General features: G+C 43.3%; 1 pseudogene; it reads right to left on the bottom strand.

Annotated features, from left to right (window-relative positions):
• Positions 1-1,214: 1,214 nt before the first annotated feature.
• Positions 1,215-17,988, bottom strand: LOC125362614 (annotated as a pseudogene).
• Between the last annotated feature and the right edge of the window lie 707 nt (positions 17,989-18,695).

The raw sequence follows: 18,695 nt of genomic DNA, 5'->3' as shown, positions 1-18,695 counted from the left end.
ATGTCAGCACGGTCTCACTTGCTCCTGTCTCTTTGATGGAAATGGAGGTTCTCAGGGACTAGTGCTATAACTTGGAAAAGGACGGGCCATGACCAGCTGCTTCCTCCTGGATGTGAACTCACATCTTCCTCATCTCAAATTCATCAACCATGGACCCTTCCAACCCTCAGCATTAAGGAAATCTTCTAAACTCATGTTATTACCCTTTGAATCCACTGGAGGAAATTCCTAAGATCTAATGAACACGAAAGGATATCAGTTTACAGATTCATGAATAAGTCAGTGAAGTTCACTACATGGAACCATGCTTCCAACGTGTCCAAAATACAGGTTACCAGTGAAATCTCCCCAAAAGGAAGCACCAAGAGAAAGGAGTGCTACCTGCTCAGCCCAATGGGTTTGTATTCAAACCATAAAACATGACAAGTTAAGAAGTCATTGTTGGGGCTGGGAAGATGGCCTAGTGGCAAGAGAGCTTGCCTCCTATACATGAAGAAGTCCTGGGTTCGATTCCTCAGCACCACATATATAGAAGTGGCACTGTGGCTCAAGTGGCAGAGTGCTAGCCTTGAGCAAAAAGAAGTCAGGGACAGTGCTCTGGCCATGAGTTCAAGCCCCAGGACTGGCAAAAAAAAAATAGTTCCCTCATGCAATATCCAAAAGCATTGAGTTAGTTCACTTGGAATGAATGTTGATAAACACCTTGTGCTCAATTACCTAAAATGTGTTGGAAACACATGAAGTGTGTGAAATCTCTTTAGATAGTCCTGCATCACTTATTTACTGCCCAATTGTTAAAAAATCTAACACCACTATTCACCCATTTAAAAACTTTCAAGTTACTTCAAAATGCAAGCCTGTACACCTAAGATTTTGCTATTTTTTCACCAAAATATTACAAATATATGAAGTGCAAAGACAACTATTGCCTTATGGTAAAAGACAAATGTCATAGTAGCACATTATCAACCTATTACACCAGTAAAAATGATTTGTATTACTGAATTAACTACTAGATGTTTGTCAGATACTGTCTTATTTCTAACTGGCACATAATTTGTATCCAATTCAAGCAGGGTCTGGAGGCATGGCTCAAATGGCGTAGCGCCTAATGTAGAATCGCACCTGCCTAGCAAGGCCTTGAGTTCAAACTCAGGTACTGCCTCCCTCCCCCCAAAAAAGTTACTGTCCCAACAGAAACACAAAAGATGTAATGTATTTCTATATATTTATATTTGTTGCAAGTCTATGAAAGTTTAATTTGCTACTTTAGCTACCCTAGTCTCCATTTAGCAGTAGTTAGCCTCTGCTGTACCCAAATAAACTCATTTCACAAATCATATTTACGTTTTCAATGATAAACTACTTCCCACATGAATTCCTTTAAAAAGTAAAAAGTATGACATAGTATATTTTGTAAATCATGCAAATTATTAGATAAACTTTGGTAAATAGACAAAGACACTTCAGAAAAACACATTGAAGTTGATTCATTTAAGAAGGTTATTATGTGATGGTTGAAAAGGAGTATCAACGTTAATATCACTGAAATAAGAGTGATTATAGCAATATTTAAAATCTTCAAAAGCTCAATCTCTTTTTCATCCTTATCAGGCCAGGAACAGGGCACCTTTTTAGAAGAAATCTTCATTTCAGGAATAAAAGCTTTCCTAATTTTTCCAATTTTCATTCTGTTCCATTCTTTTTTTAGCACTTTGCTTACCCGAGGCTGAATTTCAACAGGTTGGACATCAGGACGTGGTCTTTCTTTTAGCATCTGCACACGTTGGCGAACATTATCAATTTTTTCTAGAAATTTAAATGGAGATTCTTCTTGTAAAGATGTGGTCATGGTAACCATTTCAAGCTGCTGCTCTCGTATATCTTTGAACCTTTTGATCTGTGGAGTATATTCTTGACTCATCAAATTGCCAACATCACAGAGAGCAGTTAGGAAATTCTTCTTTTTCTGTTCTAATATATCAGTAAGCTCCTTAAAATACTGGAGAACAACTTCCTTGTCACTTTGGACCATTTTCTCTGAATGAGATTTCTGTTCTTCTAGCTTTTCAATAAGGCAAGTAATATCTGTCCAATATGCATCAGTAAGCTAGCTGCTTAAGCAAACTTCGTGGTGCTTCCTTTTCTTTCAGATAAGCACTCTGAAGGTCATCTATAGGATGACCATGATGTTGACCATGATGTTGGCAATGACCACAAACTAATTTTTTATCCAGCAGACAATGAACATTCAATGGTTGGCTATAGTGTTCAGGACAAGTGATGATATCTGGATGGTCTTCCTGCTGATACTTTTCAATGATATCCCTTAATGCAAAATTAACAGGTAAAGATTCAATACCACTTGGAGCAATTTCAATAATACTTCTGCAATTAGGGCAAACGTCTCCATACGTAAAAATTACCAGATGCCTGAAGAATGTTTTCCAAACCATTTCTACAAAACGTATGAGAACATGGTAATACATGAGGATCTTCAAAAATACTGTAACAAATGGGACACCTTAACTCGTCCTCAAAATTGTCCACTTCCTTTTTGTGTTGATTTCCTGGTTTGGATACTGACTATCCTTTTTTTTTTTTGGTAACTAAATTTATTAGAAACTGAAGAGAATACAATTTCCAATTTTTTTTGAACAATAGATTTAGCATCTTTTTTTTTTTTCAAGCTGCTCGGAGCTCACATTTGAAAGCTGACATTAACTTATGGGCTGACCATACTACTGAAAATTCAGCAATGAACACATCTTCACACCTAGTTGCAACAAGACAGTAGATAGATAGCTGAGCAATGACTTAGACTTTCTAGGACTGGTCCCCTTGATATTAGGGGACAAGGCATGGATTTCCTAAGCCTGCTTATTTCCTTCTCCAGCGCTAAACTGGTTAACAAGCTGATTGCTCTACCCCTCTCTTTAGGGAGAACACATTATCACTCCGGGTCCAGGTCCTAATTATGCTCTATTTCTTGAAAGATGCATATAACTGGGAGGAAAACGCAAAGCACCACTATATAGCCAGCTAAAATTCTAATTTAGCATTTTTTCATATTAATATACTACTTCATATATGGTTGAAGCAAAAGTAACTAACACAATCCTTTTGTATATTTTAACTTTCACTCACTTCTCTCGAATTCTGCAATCTAGTGGAGAAGAACCCTAAAAACAATTCATGTCTGCTGCTGTAGACCTGAAGTTAGCAGCAGCTCTGAGCCAGATTACAGGAATGAAGACTTGTTGCCTAATTTGAAAGTGCCAACATTCCAGACTTCAAAAAACAAAATCCGAAGAGGCTTCTTCTGTTTGATATATTATGTGAAGAATTTAGATCTTATATGGTTTGCACAAGCTCCCTGGGGGGGGGGGGAGAATCTCTCTGTGTATAAATCTCTTGGAAAATAAGACAATAGTTACTTCTCCTTTGCAATAGCAGTTATAACAGGTATGAAAATAAGTATACTTGACTCTAACACAATTATACAAAAGAGCATGAATATTCTTTATCTCCACCTTTTCCTGATTCTTCTATTCTTTCCCTCGACAAGGCAGACATGCGGGGCGCACAGGGCCCGGGCGAAGCAGAGTCCGAAGCGGGCTCCAGGGCGGCCTGCAGGAGGCAGCGGAGGGCGGCAGGGCGCTCTCTCCGAGCGACTCCAGGTGTCAGAAAAGAATTCTTGGTCAGAGAAGCAGAGGACATCCTGCCATGGTGTTTGGGCAGGATTCAGCTCAGAGAGGTGAAGAGGGAAGGTCAGATGTGGACCGGCTGAAGCGTTCAAACACTAGAGAAGTTGGGCTGGAGGGGGAGCATGTAATGACAGCATTGTGTTCTGTGCCAGTGAGAGGAACTCATTCCAAATGCTCACTCAGGAGACTGAGAACATTGTGCTTTGCATCAGGTAAGACATCAGGTCCAGGTTACATTTCTTGCGTACAGGTAACAGTTTTCTCAAAACCAATTGTTCATGTATCGGCTTTATCTCAAGAGTTAATTCCCACTTCATCCTTGCTGGCAGTTGCTGTGCATTTTATGGATGTAGTTGGCACAAGATAAATAGTTGAAACACTAGAGTAGTAAGAGAGAATGCACAGGAAAGAGGGGAAAAATAGATGAGGGGGATCTGACTAAATTTTCGTATATGCATGTGGTAATTACCATGGTGAAAACTTTTTGTACAACTAATTATGCTGAAAAACATAACTGAAGGAAAAAAAACATGCTCTGTTGATTGACATGGTACCAGGGGTTGGGGGAAGGCCAACAGAAAGGTTGGATAAGAGTGAATGTACATGAATGAAAACAGAACCATGAGGCCTATTGGGATTGCTTTAAGGGAGGAAAGAAGTCATATGATAGGAAGATATGTCAGCTGTTAGTTTGACCACGATATAACTTAAGTATATATGTAAACATTACAGCAAATCCCACTAAGACTAATGTATGCAAATAGAAATCTTTAAATGTGTGGAAAATCATACTATAAAACCAAAAAGAGTAAATAAAAAAGTATCTAAAATCACTCTACACAATTTACACTGAATAGCTCATGTACTAAAGGAGGGTAGGAAGAGAGGGATGCCTAGAACCACCAGTATAACGTGGGCACATCTACAATTGGAAAGCTGCTAAAATAAGTTCGCTCATAATATTAGATGTGTAAGGGATACTTGAAGGATAATAATTACAAATGATTTGATTAATATCCTTAAATGAAAGCACGGTTCAAGAAGAAAATATTCTGGTCAGAAGCTGTGGAATTAAGATGTGCACAGCGTCAAAGATTCTAAGTCAGGGTCAACTGGAAGATTGCTGATTTCAGACATCTTGTTTGCATTTTTTCTGATTGTGTACACATGGTCTTCTAGAAGTCACTGACAATTTCTATCAACCCAAGTGCCCCTTCCCTCCTAGCTAACTGTGAGAAATCTGTCTTTCATCATCCTTCTTGGTGCCCATTGTCTGCAGCCCTCACAGTCCCTCCCCAGTCGGGAAGTTCACTGCGTTGGGGACTCATTGCCCTCCACGTCCGGTTCTTGCTCTGGGTAGTCTAATGACTCGCTGCATCATCTCCTGAAAAGCCCAGAAACTCCTGCCTTGCGATGGACCCGGGGTACGAGGCCTGGGCCGAGTGGCTGCAGGCAGCTCTCCATTCCAATCCCTTCTGGGGACAGCAGTTCCACAATAGAACACAGGTTCGGAGCAGAGCCTCAGGCTGCTCTCCCATCCTGGACTCCTAACACGTGGGGCACAGGATGGAAAGCGGGTCCTTCACGGTGCAGTACTCGCCACTGCACGCAGCATGGAAAGCACTGGAACACTCTGGACGACCTCAAGTGGAGGACTTCACCTGTCAGATGCAGACACCACTGAGAACGAAGCCTGAACGCAAAGGTGACATGGCCGGGCTGCACAGTACTTTGTGGGAAGCAGGGAGCACGGTGGTTCTTTGGGTCACCAGCAATAGTAACCCGTGCAACTCTAGCGTGGGTCTCCATCTTAAAAACCTTCCCTCAGAAACAAAGTGTGTTGTGCTGAAAATTCCCCATCCAGAGAGAGAGGCCTGAGAGCAGAGTCCCGGGAAGACCCCGCTGTTTGGAGCCCTGGGGGTGGCGGGCTTAGGAAAGTTCCCCCACATTCTAGGTTTTGCTGTGAGGAGTAACTTCCAGTAGGAATTGTGTGAGTAGAACAATGCATGTGTGCGTGCACGCAGGAGCACACACATGCACACCGATGGCTGCTTTACATGATAATTCACATCAAATCCACTCTCATTTCTACCTTGGGTGTTGCGAGATCAGTGACTGAGACATCACAAGCCCATCCGGTTGTGCCAAGATTTGAGGCTCAAGGTGAAGGAAGGAAGCGCCAATGAGCAGTGCGCTTTCCACGCTGTGCACTCGCGTGGCAACTCCGCGTCTCCGTGTACGGGGTGGGAAGGCGCTGTGTTGAGGGTGTGTGGTGGCTGCCTCGGTTCACGCAGAGCTGATTTCAGGGCCTGGGAGTAGTGGGTTCAGCGGAGCAATCGGGAAGAAGTGATAAATGTGCCAACCGATAATGTTCTAGTAATTCGATTATCAGTGGGGATTGATGCACTTTTGCACAGTAATTTATTTATATATTGCAACTCTTTCTAACTCTAGATATTTTAATTAAATGCTATTGACGTGCATCACTTTGAAAACAAAATGTGGTGGTTAGGTGATATATTTTGGATGTTATTTTTTTTTATTACAAATTCATTTTATTTCAGTTTTCATTTCATTTCGTGAAAACAACCAAATGTTTTACTTTTATAATGCTGCACAGGTCAATGGACACATGAGAACGTTTGAATTTTGTGGTAGCCACGCCACTGCTTCTTTGACTCCTCATATAGGTTAAAAATGACAGTTTTGTAGTTCACTATGAATTCCTTGGCATTGATAATCTGTCAAATTCTTAATCCTCTTAGTTGCAATCATAAAACAAACAATTAATGAAATGATTTTTTTTGTGCCACAAAAGTGTATATATATATATTTTTTTTTGGCCAGTTCTGGGGCTTGGACTCAGGGCCTGAGCACTGTCCCTGGCTTCTTTTTTGCTCAAGGCTAGCACTCTGCCACTTGAGCCACAGTGCCACTTCTGGCCATTTTCTGTATATGTGGTGCTGGGGAATTGAACCCAGGGCCTCATATACACGAGGCAAGCACTCTTGCCACTAGGTTATATCCCCCGCCCCACAAAAGTGTATTTTAAATGACTGTTTGAGTAGTAAAGATTTGGACCCTAAAGGCAATGGTAAGAATGAACATTCATGTGGGACATGGGAATGCGGTCAGTCTGTAGTGACCTTGAAGAGGTAGATAATACCTGGGCACCGCTGGCTCACACCTGTATCCTAGCTACTCAGGAGGCTGAGATCTGAGGATCAAGGTTCAAAGGCAGCCAGGGCAGAAATGTCCATGAGACTCTTATCTCCAATAAACTACTCAGAAAAAGCCAGAAGTGGTACTGTAGCTCAAGTATTAGAGTGCTAGTCTTGAGCACAAAGAGGCTCAGGAACAGCACTAGGCGCAGAATTCAAGTCCTAAGACCAGAAAAAAAAAGATGGTTGATGCCAGGAGAGAGAAAAATGAGAATCAGCAAGAGATTCCATGCTGTGAGATTCCACGTGGCAGGCAAGCCATCCTACTGGGGTTTGCTGACACCAGACACCTGCTCACCACTCGGGTGAGTAATGCCAGAGGAGTTTTGCTGGCACCTTCAGAGAAAGGTCATTTGACAGCACATTGTGAGGACAGGAATGGAGAGCCTGCATGTGCCTTCGGAGAAATAAGGTCTGCTCAGAACCCCCATCCTATGAACCTTACTTCCATCTCGGACAATTTGATCCATAAGAGAAGCCAAGGCTCCATGCACCCTCCTGTACAGAGAGGCCGCCCTGCAGTTGGCACCTGCAGTTTGGTTCATGCAGAACCAGCAGAGGTTCCTTAGAAACCAGAACTAAAGGACTGGGAGAAAGACTTCAGCAATATTGTGTCTGCCTAAAACATAATGGTTTTCTCAGTTAATAGCATAGTACCCACTCACTAATAAGGAAAATGCAAACCAAAGAAAGACAAAAAAAAAAAAAGACCCAAACAATATCCCCAAAGTCCTGACCATAAAAAAATCAATTAAGATATGGGGATGTCACTACCTGGATTGACACTGAAACTGTATTGGAACTTTGGCCAAATTCGGCAGAACACTTCGTTCACATTTAGGGTAAATAAATCTTCCTTTTTTTTTTTTTTTTGGCCAGTCCTGTGGCTTGGACTCAGGGCCTGAGCACTGTCCCTGGCTTCTTTTTGCTCAAGGCTAGCACTCTGCCACTTGAGCCACAGCACCACTTCTGGCCGTATTCTGTATATGTGGTGCTGGGGAATTGAATCCAGGGCCTCATGTATACGAGGCAAGCACTCTTGCCACTAGGCCATATCCCCAGCCCTAAATCTTCCTTTTTGCCAGATGAGATTCTGTTTGCTGTTTTGTCACTTGATTTATTTGTGACCTTCCTTCTGGTTACACAATCATCATCACTGACCTTTTCTGTCATATCTTTGTGTTTTTGAGTGAATTCTTTTTCTCCCCTCACAAATCCCAGGAGGCAGTCTTATTATCCTCTTGATTGAACAGAAGGGGAAACTGAGGCAGCTAGGTGAAGCAGTCTGCTCAGGACCCTAGCACTTGAGGAGATGGGAGCTGAGCTTGAATCCTGGACATTGGAACACCAAGTAGACCCTCCCTGCTCCCCACACAACACACTTGTTCTACCACAGATCTGAACAACACTTCAGAACCAAACCATGCACACTGCAACTCTGTCGGGATTCTAGGGGAAGCAGGACTGAATGAGGGGATACTTGGACAAAAAGGGAACACAGCCCATGAAGTGTTGTGATGTCTCCATTAGGAGTAAGGCCATCTGGCAAGGACGTGTCCCTGTACCCAGGATGAAAGTGCTACTCTCTCAAAAAGTGTGCTACCACTGAGGTCAACCTTGCACATTTTCATGGTGCAGTGGGTACTTTTATCTATATAATCACATTTTTCTTTATATTACACATATAGCAAAATTGAAATTTTAAAGAAGGCATTGGTAGAGTGAGCCAGGCCTTGAATTAGCAATGTTAACGAAGGCTTTTCTCTGTGAATCCAGTTTGGTCAATCACTTAGTTATGAATAAGTGGTAGTTGATCAAGAATCAATGGTGCTTATCTGAGTTGTCTCATTAAAATGGTGAGACAAAGGAGGAAAGAGAGAATTCATGCAACAGCTGTACTCACAAGATATGGTGTTAGAAATGAACTTTACAACTTGGGGAAGGGGAACAGGTGAGAGGGAAAGTGGGAGAAAACCAAGGGAGGAGGTAACAACTTTCAGCAAGAAATGTTATCACTTAAAATATTACTCATTCCCTTACGTGTGTAACAGTAACTTCTCTTTAATTACCTTTATAATATAACTAAATCTTAAAGAAAGAATCAATGCTGGATTGAATTAATTACTTACTTATTTTCTTAGATTACAGGGGCAGGGGGCTCTCATTGTGATGTTTCTGCAAATGTTTATAGCACGTTCCTCTGGATATTAATCTGTCTCTCCTTCTACTTGCCTCTGAAATTGAAATCATTTCAACAGGCTTCAGTGTTCCATTTTCATAGTTGCAAATCATCCAGTTTCATAATATTCAACCTCGTTCATCCTCTTTCTGTTTTATTTCTTTTGATATAGCTTTTCACTCTATTTCAAATTATTAGTACAGGCAATTTAAATTGTAGACTTTGTGCAAGAGAAATGTAACATTCACAATTGTAGGAAGTTCTGACCCAGGGATTTCTGCCATATCTCAGAATGCTGTCTGCCGGGAGCCAAATGGCTGTCATATTGTTACATGAAAAATCTATAGGGCTTAACTGAAAAGAATGTTTGGTTCCTGTGATATCTCATCCATGCCGGTTGGTCAGTCTTGATATCCTGCTTGGCATACATACCACCCTTCATTGAAAATCACCCACCCATAACCTTCTTGTAACGTACATTTTGTAGTTTAGGAACCTAGCAACCTAAAGGCCCTGCTTACCTTAGCTACCCTTTTCTAATCACTATATAAGCTGCTGTGAAAAAAATAAAGTTTGAGACCTTGATCAGAATCCTGTCTTGGTCTCCTTCCTTGTGTCTGGTTTGTCTCTCATTCAGGTCGATTCCCCCTCGGGCTCCTGTTGACAAAACCCCGTGGGCTGGGGCAGCTGTCACACTACTACATCCTTCAGTATTGTGAACAGCTTGCCACCGTTTATTTATAAGGTAGGGGCACACACACACACACACACACACATACACATAGTGACATATAGATGGCACACAAGTCGAGCTGACATCTGAAATGTGTTTCCTGTTCTCTATTTCATAGCTTAGACAAGTGTGGAAATTTGTGCATTCATGATGTGTCACCCAGAATAACCTCACTGCCCCCAGATCCTCTAGATTGTAATCATCCCACATCTTCCCACATCCCTGGTCCGCAATGATCATGTGACTGTCTCCTTCATTCTGTAGTTCTTGAATATCACTCCAAGTTAACTCTATAAACTTTAACTTTCTTCCTTTCAGTTGTTCCCAAAATTTTGTACCTCTTCATTTTAGTGGCAATAAAACCCTATTACCCGGATGCTCCGAGGTTTCTCTATTTACCTAGGAAGGACAGGAGCTAAGGTGGGAGGAAGGAAGGAAGGAACTGTGTATTTTCATGATCCTTTTAGTGCTTATTTTTGTCAAGCCTCAAAAATCTTACTATTTGGAAAGTTCCCTAGAGCTGGGGGACTTTTTATCCTCACGTGTCTGCGTCACAGAGTGGTGGGTCTAACAATGAGATACAGGACCTCAAACCAGACCCACCAAACTACTGCCCTTGCATCTCGAGGTGGAGCTGATAGGATCTGGACAGCAGGGGTGGAAGGAACTTCTCCATTTGGAATCTTGTTAGATAGCTTAACTTCCCAAGCAGAACAGATCCACTCCTGGGAGGCTGGTGCTGCTCTGGCAGCCCTTCTTCCTGAGAAGGAATGTAGGGTGGAAAGCAGATCATCAGCAATCAAGTGGTTCTTTACAGGGAAGAGCAAAACCAGAGGACCACAGAGAAGGTGTCCTGACTGCATGCTAACTGCATGTGGTGATGAAGTCACTTCACATGCAGTGTGAAACTAGCTGATGACCTTGCAAAGGATTTAGAGGATTTCACCAGTGTTCTTATGTACACTTTATTTTTTTAATTGCCCATATGTATTAAGAGACTGAAATGCGGGAATAGAGTGACATGCCTCTCCAACATTTGCTTGAGTTTACCACACTTTCTAATTACAGATTTGGGAATTTGGTTCCCTGAATCAAAATGGGTCACAAAGAAACTATTTCTTATCTGGATGGTTCAGGCCAATGAGAGAGGAATGGAGTATATAGACAGATCAGTGAAAGGGCAGATGCTCTCTAAACTGCTTTCCACCTGAAGAAGTAGTCCCTGGTCTCAGGTTACATCACAGAGTGCACAGGGACTGGTTCCCTGCGTTGGAACTTCCTGGGTGACGCTCACAGGCTGTTGTCCTTCATAATGTCCTTGTGAGCTTTCATTCCACCATCCAAGACTCCATGCACAATGTGCAGGAAGCAAGCTGAAATGAGTCATGGCATTTTTCCAAACTCACAGCATGAGGTGAGAACATGGCCGGTCTGCTGGGCTTGGAACGGGTGACCTGTAAGTCTGCGTGTGTTGGCATCTGCTCAGAGTGCTCTCAATTCCCTCATGACAGATGTCTCATAGGCATAGTGGGACCCAAGAAAAGACACAACATATGCCATGGAGTTTAGAAATGATTTGGGAATCAACAAAGATTGGGTCTAAGTTGGGTAATGATCCAGTGGTCATATTTTGGTCATCAAAAGTACATCAACTACATGTTATTAATGTACATTGATACAAGAAGAGACAGGGGACTTTGCCATTACATGCTTCTAAAAATGATATAATTTATTGTCCAATTTGCTCCTTTCCATCATTGACATCTTGGTCAGGGAAAATTCCCCATATTTAACTTTGAAAATACTTTACATAGGCATGACACATGGAAGAGCATAAGTTTGTTGTAAGGAAGTCACTTGAGCCTTTAAATATTCCAAGATATAGGCTAAGTACAACATGGTTAGATATCCCTCATCTTTTTTGTTTTGACTCTGTGCCATTGACAACACTGTCTTGATTTATTACAAACATTTTCTTGACACAATTTCTGTGAGACACTAAACAGAACTTGAAAAGTCATCTAAAATCAACTTTGTAGATTAACATTCACAAGAGCATGGGAAAGCAGTCTCTCTCCACTAAACTAGGGTAAGAAGTATGGTGCAAGGGGAGAGAGGAAGGAGAATCAGGTTCCACACGTGATGAGAACGTGGTTGGCGTCTCTGTGAGTACATTAAGACTTTGGAATCATCTTCCTTCAGTATTCACACACCAGGAACACTTGTACCTGTCCCAGAAACTCCAGGACCCATCCCAGAGTACCCCTCTTCCTCTGTCAAGGTCACAATGACCTGTGTGATGAGCACATCTTGCTGAGGACATGAATAGAGAGTCTTAGGGCCTGGGGAAATATAATATCTATTCCCAACCCACCAACCATGAGGTATATCAGTTCCAAAATAACGTGGGTGTGGTGTCACTCGTTTGCATTTGCAGCCATGGAGAATGCTTTACAGAGCGCAATACTGACCCAAGCTGGCCCAGGTAAAAATGGAAGAATCTACTAAATATAAGAGCATATGACAACATATAAGGTATAAGGGCCTGCAAGAAAAGATGAGGTGTTTAAATTGTAGTATTTCCATAGATAGAAAAGAAGGAAAGATGGAATTTATTAAACAATAGTTAAGGTATTCAAGAGTTACTTAGCATTGCACTGAAACTCCACTGACAGCTGAGCCAAACTCGGAGGCTTCACAGCATATTCACAGATGTGTTCTAATCGATTCTTTTGTTTGAAAAGGAAGTGTTACTTTCTGCATGACTTTTTCCATTTTATCTTTTGTTTCCATCATTGTAACCACTGAAAATTACTGCCAGGCATTGAGCGCAGTGTTTTTTTTCTACTAACACTGTTATTTCTCTCACTAGTCAGTTAGGCAGGTGCATGATGATCCCAGAAGGGGAAACTGAGGCTTGCTGTGGGTTGAAATACTTTCTGAGGAATCAACTTGTAGAAAATGCTACAGTTGAGCTGGAACCCAGGTAGCCTGGAGAAGAAAGCAAGCAGCTCCCTAGGAGCACACAAGGAATCTCCTCAAAGAGTACGTCAGTTTCCAAGCAGAGCATATAAGTAACCTATGGGGGCCCAGCTAGGGTTCATGTCCGGAACACTCTGAGAAAAGCTGGCCTTCACCATGTTCTAATGTTTTCACCAAGAACAAAGCATTTGGCATAGGAAGGCCTCTGGCCCAGGTTGAAAGAATCCCATTTACATCATAATTATTTCCGTGCTTCCCCTGTGATCAACTTGGATGTCTTTTTGACAGTGTTGTTGCTGTTATCAAAGGTAGTTCTTTTTCCATTTTTCTCTGTCAAGCAAGGTACTTGTTGTTTTTATCAAAGTCATTGGCCCCGGGTGCCATTGGCTCATGCCTGTAATTCTAGCCACTCAGGAAGCTGAGATTGTGGTTCAAAGACAGCCCTTGTAGGAAAGTCTTTGAGACCTTTGTGTCCAATAAATTACCCCAAATTCCAGAATTGAGACTGTGGCTCACGCACTAAGGTGCAAGTGAAACCTCAGAGATAGCATTCATGACTCCTGGATGTGGGCCCAGTTGCAAGGGGCAGCTGAAAATCCACAGGGGGAGATTTGCCCCACTGGGAGGGGAAAGGCTGGCTGCCAGGCCTTGTGACCTGGTACAGGCCTGTGTGGGCAGAGCCAGTCACCACAGCTGGGTACTTAGAGTCTAGCTCTCCACCACCTGCCCAAGCTAGAGAGCTCTCCTCCAAACTGCTCACTGAGTGCTGACCGTGGACACGCCATGTGAATCATGAAAGGGCTCCTGCCTGTCCTGCTTATCCTGCTGGGCCTCTGCTTCCACGAAGGTCGGTATTATTTGTAGTGCTCTAGCCAAACGCCTCAGTAAGCTCTCTTCTCCAAACACTGATCAACTTTGTTTCTGTGGGACCAGGTAGGCCACATGCCAGTATTGGAAATGAATCACTAAAAGACTGCAGCTCACTCCCTTAAAACCCTTCTAGGTAGGATTTTGAAGGGTCTGTCACGTCAGGCAGCTTGTAGAAATCCTTTACCTTGCAGCCTCTCCTCTGCTTCTGAGTGTAGAACCTGGACCTTGACAACTACCATCACTAAACTCTGCAGTTCAATGTGCAGATACTTTGCGACTTTATTCATTTACTTGCCTACTTATTTATTTAGGAAGTAGCACTGACGCTTGCAGCTTCCGCCAGGTACGAATAGGAGGCTGTTGTTAAGGGTCTCCCAAACCTCACTAGGGCCACATGGCTGCTGAGGGGACCAGGGAATTCAGCCCCACAGAGCCAAGTTTCAGAAGGAGAAATCTGAGTCCAAACTTGAAACAGGCTCCAGCATGAGCCCAGCCCTGGCTTCCTGTCTGTCAGCATCCTGCCAGTCCTCTTGGTAGAACAAATGGAATCATCCACATGGTGATTTCCACTTTTCCAGAATTCACACCAGCTCTCAGTCTAACCATGCATTGTGGGTATTCCATTCCCTGCCAATGAACTTGTGGCATTGGCTCTTTCTTTCTTTCTTTCTTTCTTTCTTTCTTTCTTTCTTTCTTTCTTTCTTTCTTTCTTTCATTCTTTCTTTCTTTCTTTTTTTTTTGTGGTTGTGTAAGAACTGGGGCTTAATTTGGGGATTCTATTCTTGCTTAGTTTCTTTTTCTGCTCAAGGCTGGCACTCTACCACTTGAGCCATACTTCCAGGCCTAGCTTTCTGGTGGGTATTTGAACATAAGAATTTCATTGATTTTCTTGCCTTGGCTGCCTTTGAGCCATAATCCTCAAGTCTGAGTCTGGAATTACAGTCTTGACACACCAACCCCAGTGTCTTGGACGATTGTTCTTCCTTTGCTTTCTGAATCTTATATTATTTTGCCACATTGTGCCTTTACAACCTCTCAACAAATTTCAGTATAAACTATAGAAGTAAAAATCAGCCAGATGTTGGTAGCCCTTGCAAGTAATTCTCACTACTCGATAGGCTGAGATCTGAGATCACTTTTCAAATTGAGCCCAGGCAGGTAAGTCTGTGCCACTCTTTTCTCCAAATAAATAGCAAAAAAGCCAGAAGTAGAGCTGTGGCTCAAGTGGTAGAGCACTAAAGTGGCCATTCCTTGAGGGAAAAAAGAAAACTGTGTGTAACAACCACGTTCTGAGTTCAAGCAACAAGACCAGGAAAAAAAGAAAAGAAAAGAAAAGAGCCCCCAGCTCTACCTCCTGGCTATTGAAGTTTCATGAAGCCACTAAAGTCTGACAATATCTGGGGAAGAAAACATCAAGCCCCAAGGAACCCATCTATTCAGTAGTTTCAAGGCTTGGTAAAGGAAGAAAATCGTAGATTGCCAAAAACTAAATTTCTTTTTGCTGTCATTCCACAGCAAATTCCAATCCCTGCCTGAGTCTTGTTTGGGAAAACTACCTCTTTACAGCAGGGCCCAAGTTGCTGCTAGAGAACCAACTTAAGAGATATGGTGCACCACCAAAAGCTGTGGAAGCAAAAATGAATGTGAAGAAATGTGTAGATGACATCCTATTAATTTATAGAGAGTAACTTAAAGCAGCATTGGTAATTTCTTTTATTATTATTATTATCATCATAATAATCCTCATTATTATTGTTATTATAATTTCACAGTCCTTGTGCTTGAACTCAGGGTCTGAACACTGTATCTTGTGGGCTCTCTCTCTCGACTTCCCCTCGCTTGGGGGGGGGAAGGGGCTTGTCCGCCCCTTCCTGGGTGGTCCTTTATCGCTCTCACGGGGGAGTGATGGCCACAGGTAGCCTTGTCTCTCTCTTGACTTCCCCTCACTTGGGGAGTGGGGAAGGGGCTTGTCCCCCCCTTCCTGGGTGGTCCATTATCGCTCACGCGGGAGCCATGGCCATGGGTAGCCTCGGTGGCGTGTGGCCGCAAGGTGCCCCAAGCCGCCAAGAATGACACGGACTTGTGGGCCCCTGGAGAAAACCTCTAGGGATTCTGTTTATTCAAATGAGGAGCCTCCCAGATATACCCCAAAGGCGGGCACAAGAGAGGGGCCCCTGATTGGTTCCAAGAGGCTGTCCCTCAAATGATGTCAGACTTCCTTCTCTTCCTGTTAAAGACAGGAAGGGGAGGGACAGGCTGAGGTCAGCTGTGGCCCCTTAAAGGTGCAGCCCAACATCTGCTACTCTTTTTTTTTTTTTTTTTTAATTAGTAGGGGATGTTGTAAACATACATGTAGGCATAAGGCAAATGCTGACATAAGACATATATATAAATATATAGGGGGCCTCTTCCACAGAGGGAAGGGGTAGGTAAGGTGGCCGTCCATCTGGCTTTGTCCAGAGAAGCTGGAATCCTCAGCTGGTTTCTGCCAAGTGCAGGAAGGTGCAGACATCAGCCCTCTTTTGGTGAAGTAGAAGTAGGCTGGAGCTCTGGCATCCCTGGTAGTTCACAGTAGCTGATAATTTAAACATAAGTGATTAGTAAAACATTCTTTTTATATATAAACATTGAAGCAAAGGTGTTAAACCTTTGCGCTTACTTTTTAAAAACGTTAAGGTTGGGTGTCAAACCCTCAGCTCCTATTTCCCCATAACGGGACTCCTTTAAACCAAACAGTAGGGGGAGAGGAGTGGAAGAAACATGGTGCAAAATTTCTTTAATTTTTTTGTACAAAACTGCAAGCGACACTGCCACAGCTAAATATTGCGCCTCAAGAAGAGCTTATTCTCTTTAGAAGAGCAGAAGAATTGCAGTATATTCCTTGTTCTCCTGAAGAGAACAAGAAGAGACATTTCTCCAGAGCAAGTGCTCTGGGTTTTTAATTTTCCAATCTGTAAAAGCATTTACAAGGCTCTTTCCCACTGTTTTGGGAAGATTTAAATTTTCTTAAGATATTTTCTTAAGATATATAATATAAGCATAGCTATCCTTACTAATCATGGGGTCTACTCTCCTCTCTCTCCCTCTTTTTTTTTTCAATTTTTATTTTTATCTATTATTTTTTTTCCTTATGACATGGCAGGGCACCAGGCTGGGTCCAGGGAAGAAACAGGGCCGACACTGGGTCCATCGCTGGTACAGGCAGGCTTTCCCATTTCTCCATGGAAAAATCCACTACGGTCTTTGTTATCCTGAAGAGAAAACAAAGGGAGACATTTCTCCAGAGCAAGTGCTCTGGGCTTAGTTTTCCAATCTGTAAAGGCATATACAAGGCTCTGGGGATTTAGTTCAGCGGAAGAGCACTTGCCTGACGAGCGCAAGGTCCGGGGTTCAGTCCCCGGCTTGGGGGGTGGTGGGGAAACAACAACTATAGGTCAGAGAAGAAAAAAAAACCAAGGCAGTTTGGGAGCAAACTGTGGAGTCAGCTTCCTGTAGCCACAGACTGCCACAGTCCATGCAGCTAGCACACATCGACCTGCATCCTATAAAGCAAAGTATTAATCCTGAGTCAGGAAAATCGAGGTTTGCACAGTTGTTCCAAAATGACTCTGGTCCCTTGATCTTACAAGAGTTTATGAGAGCACAGGAGAGGAAGAGTAACTTCTTTTTTTCTTTCTTTTGGCTTGGAGTTTGGTGCTGAGAGTCACACCTGCCTCCAGGCTGTTTACTGTTACTCCACCCACAGGCTGCAAAGAACAATTTAACATTAAGAATTAAAGTTAAATTAGTAGTCAAAAGGCAAGTAACTTTGAAACCATGTTTTACCAACACACACGGACAGACATACTGATACTTGTGCACAAGTTTTGAGGCATGCTTAGAAATTTTTTTTTTTTAAATTGGCCATGTAAGTTTTCTGGAATTCCAGTGGCAAATGGTATTATTTTGCCCATAATAGAACCACGTGGTTGATAAAAACAAAAGGGAACCTCTCCTCACTCAACAAAAACACTCAGACTCACACAGATGCATGCTGTAGACTCACAATGCCTCTATGCACGTTGCCGCAGGCGCTAGGTTCCACGCGGCCCGTGCTCTCCGAGACCGGAACATTGCCGGGGCCATGACCCCCTGCGGCTCCTGCCGCCGCCTTGGGTCCCGCGTCCCCGGAGGCCAGCGCCTAGTGCGTGCGGCTGCTCCCTAGTCAGGACTTTAAAAGTCCCGGGCGGGGGGCCCTGGGCTAGACTGCCGCTGCCGCCCCACTTGGCGCCCGGAGGCACGAAGCTGCGCGCCCATCTCCGCGGGCTGCAGAATTTCCTCGGCCCTTGGTCTGAGTGCCATTGATCTGATCCGGCCTCTTGGGACACGGATTGATTCTGCCCCATCACCTTAGATGGAGGTACCACACACTCCGGAGTACTCACTCCCATCCTTCCCAAAGGCTACCGACAGCTCCGGATTGCTTTTCCCGTGAGCATCCTCAGTGCCACATGAACAGAAAAGGCCAGAAGTGGCACTGTGGCTCAGTGATAGAGGGCTAGCTTTGACCAAGAGAAGCTCAGGGACAGTGCCCAGGCCCTGAGTTCAAGCACCAGGACAGGCAAGAAAAAAAATCACCATCATTCTATGTCAATGTGCAGAAGAATTCAAGTTAAATCGCTCTTTTGAAAAACCCCACTTCTGCAGGCAATTCTATTACCAGTGGCCAGCCTGAGGATTGAGCACCACAAGGTAGAAATGTGACCCCCCTATCTTTGGACGTCACATCAGCTTCCTGTCTGGGCTGGCTTCAAACTGTGATCTTCAGATCTCAGCCTCCTGAGTAGCTAGCGTTACAGGTATCAACCACTGGAACAGGCCAAATGTTTCTCATTCATCAGTGACACATCTAGCCCCAATTGAGACTCCCACACCCTCTATCCCACCCCACTCCTGCCCAGTGTTACTGAAGAGGACTAGTTCATCTTTTCCCCATGACCATAAATGTATGTTGATACCAGGCA

This window comes from Perognathus longimembris, chromosome 13, assembly GCF_023159225.1.
Source record: "Perognathus longimembris pacificus isolate PPM17 chromosome 13, ASM2315922v1, whole genome shotgun sequence".
NCBI classification, from domain to species: Eukaryota; Metazoa; Chordata; class Mammalia; order Rodentia; family Heteromyidae; genus Perognathus; species Perognathus longimembris.
The sequence above is the reverse complement of the archived record's forward strand: the minus strand, read 5'-3'. Positions and strand labels throughout refer to the sequence as shown.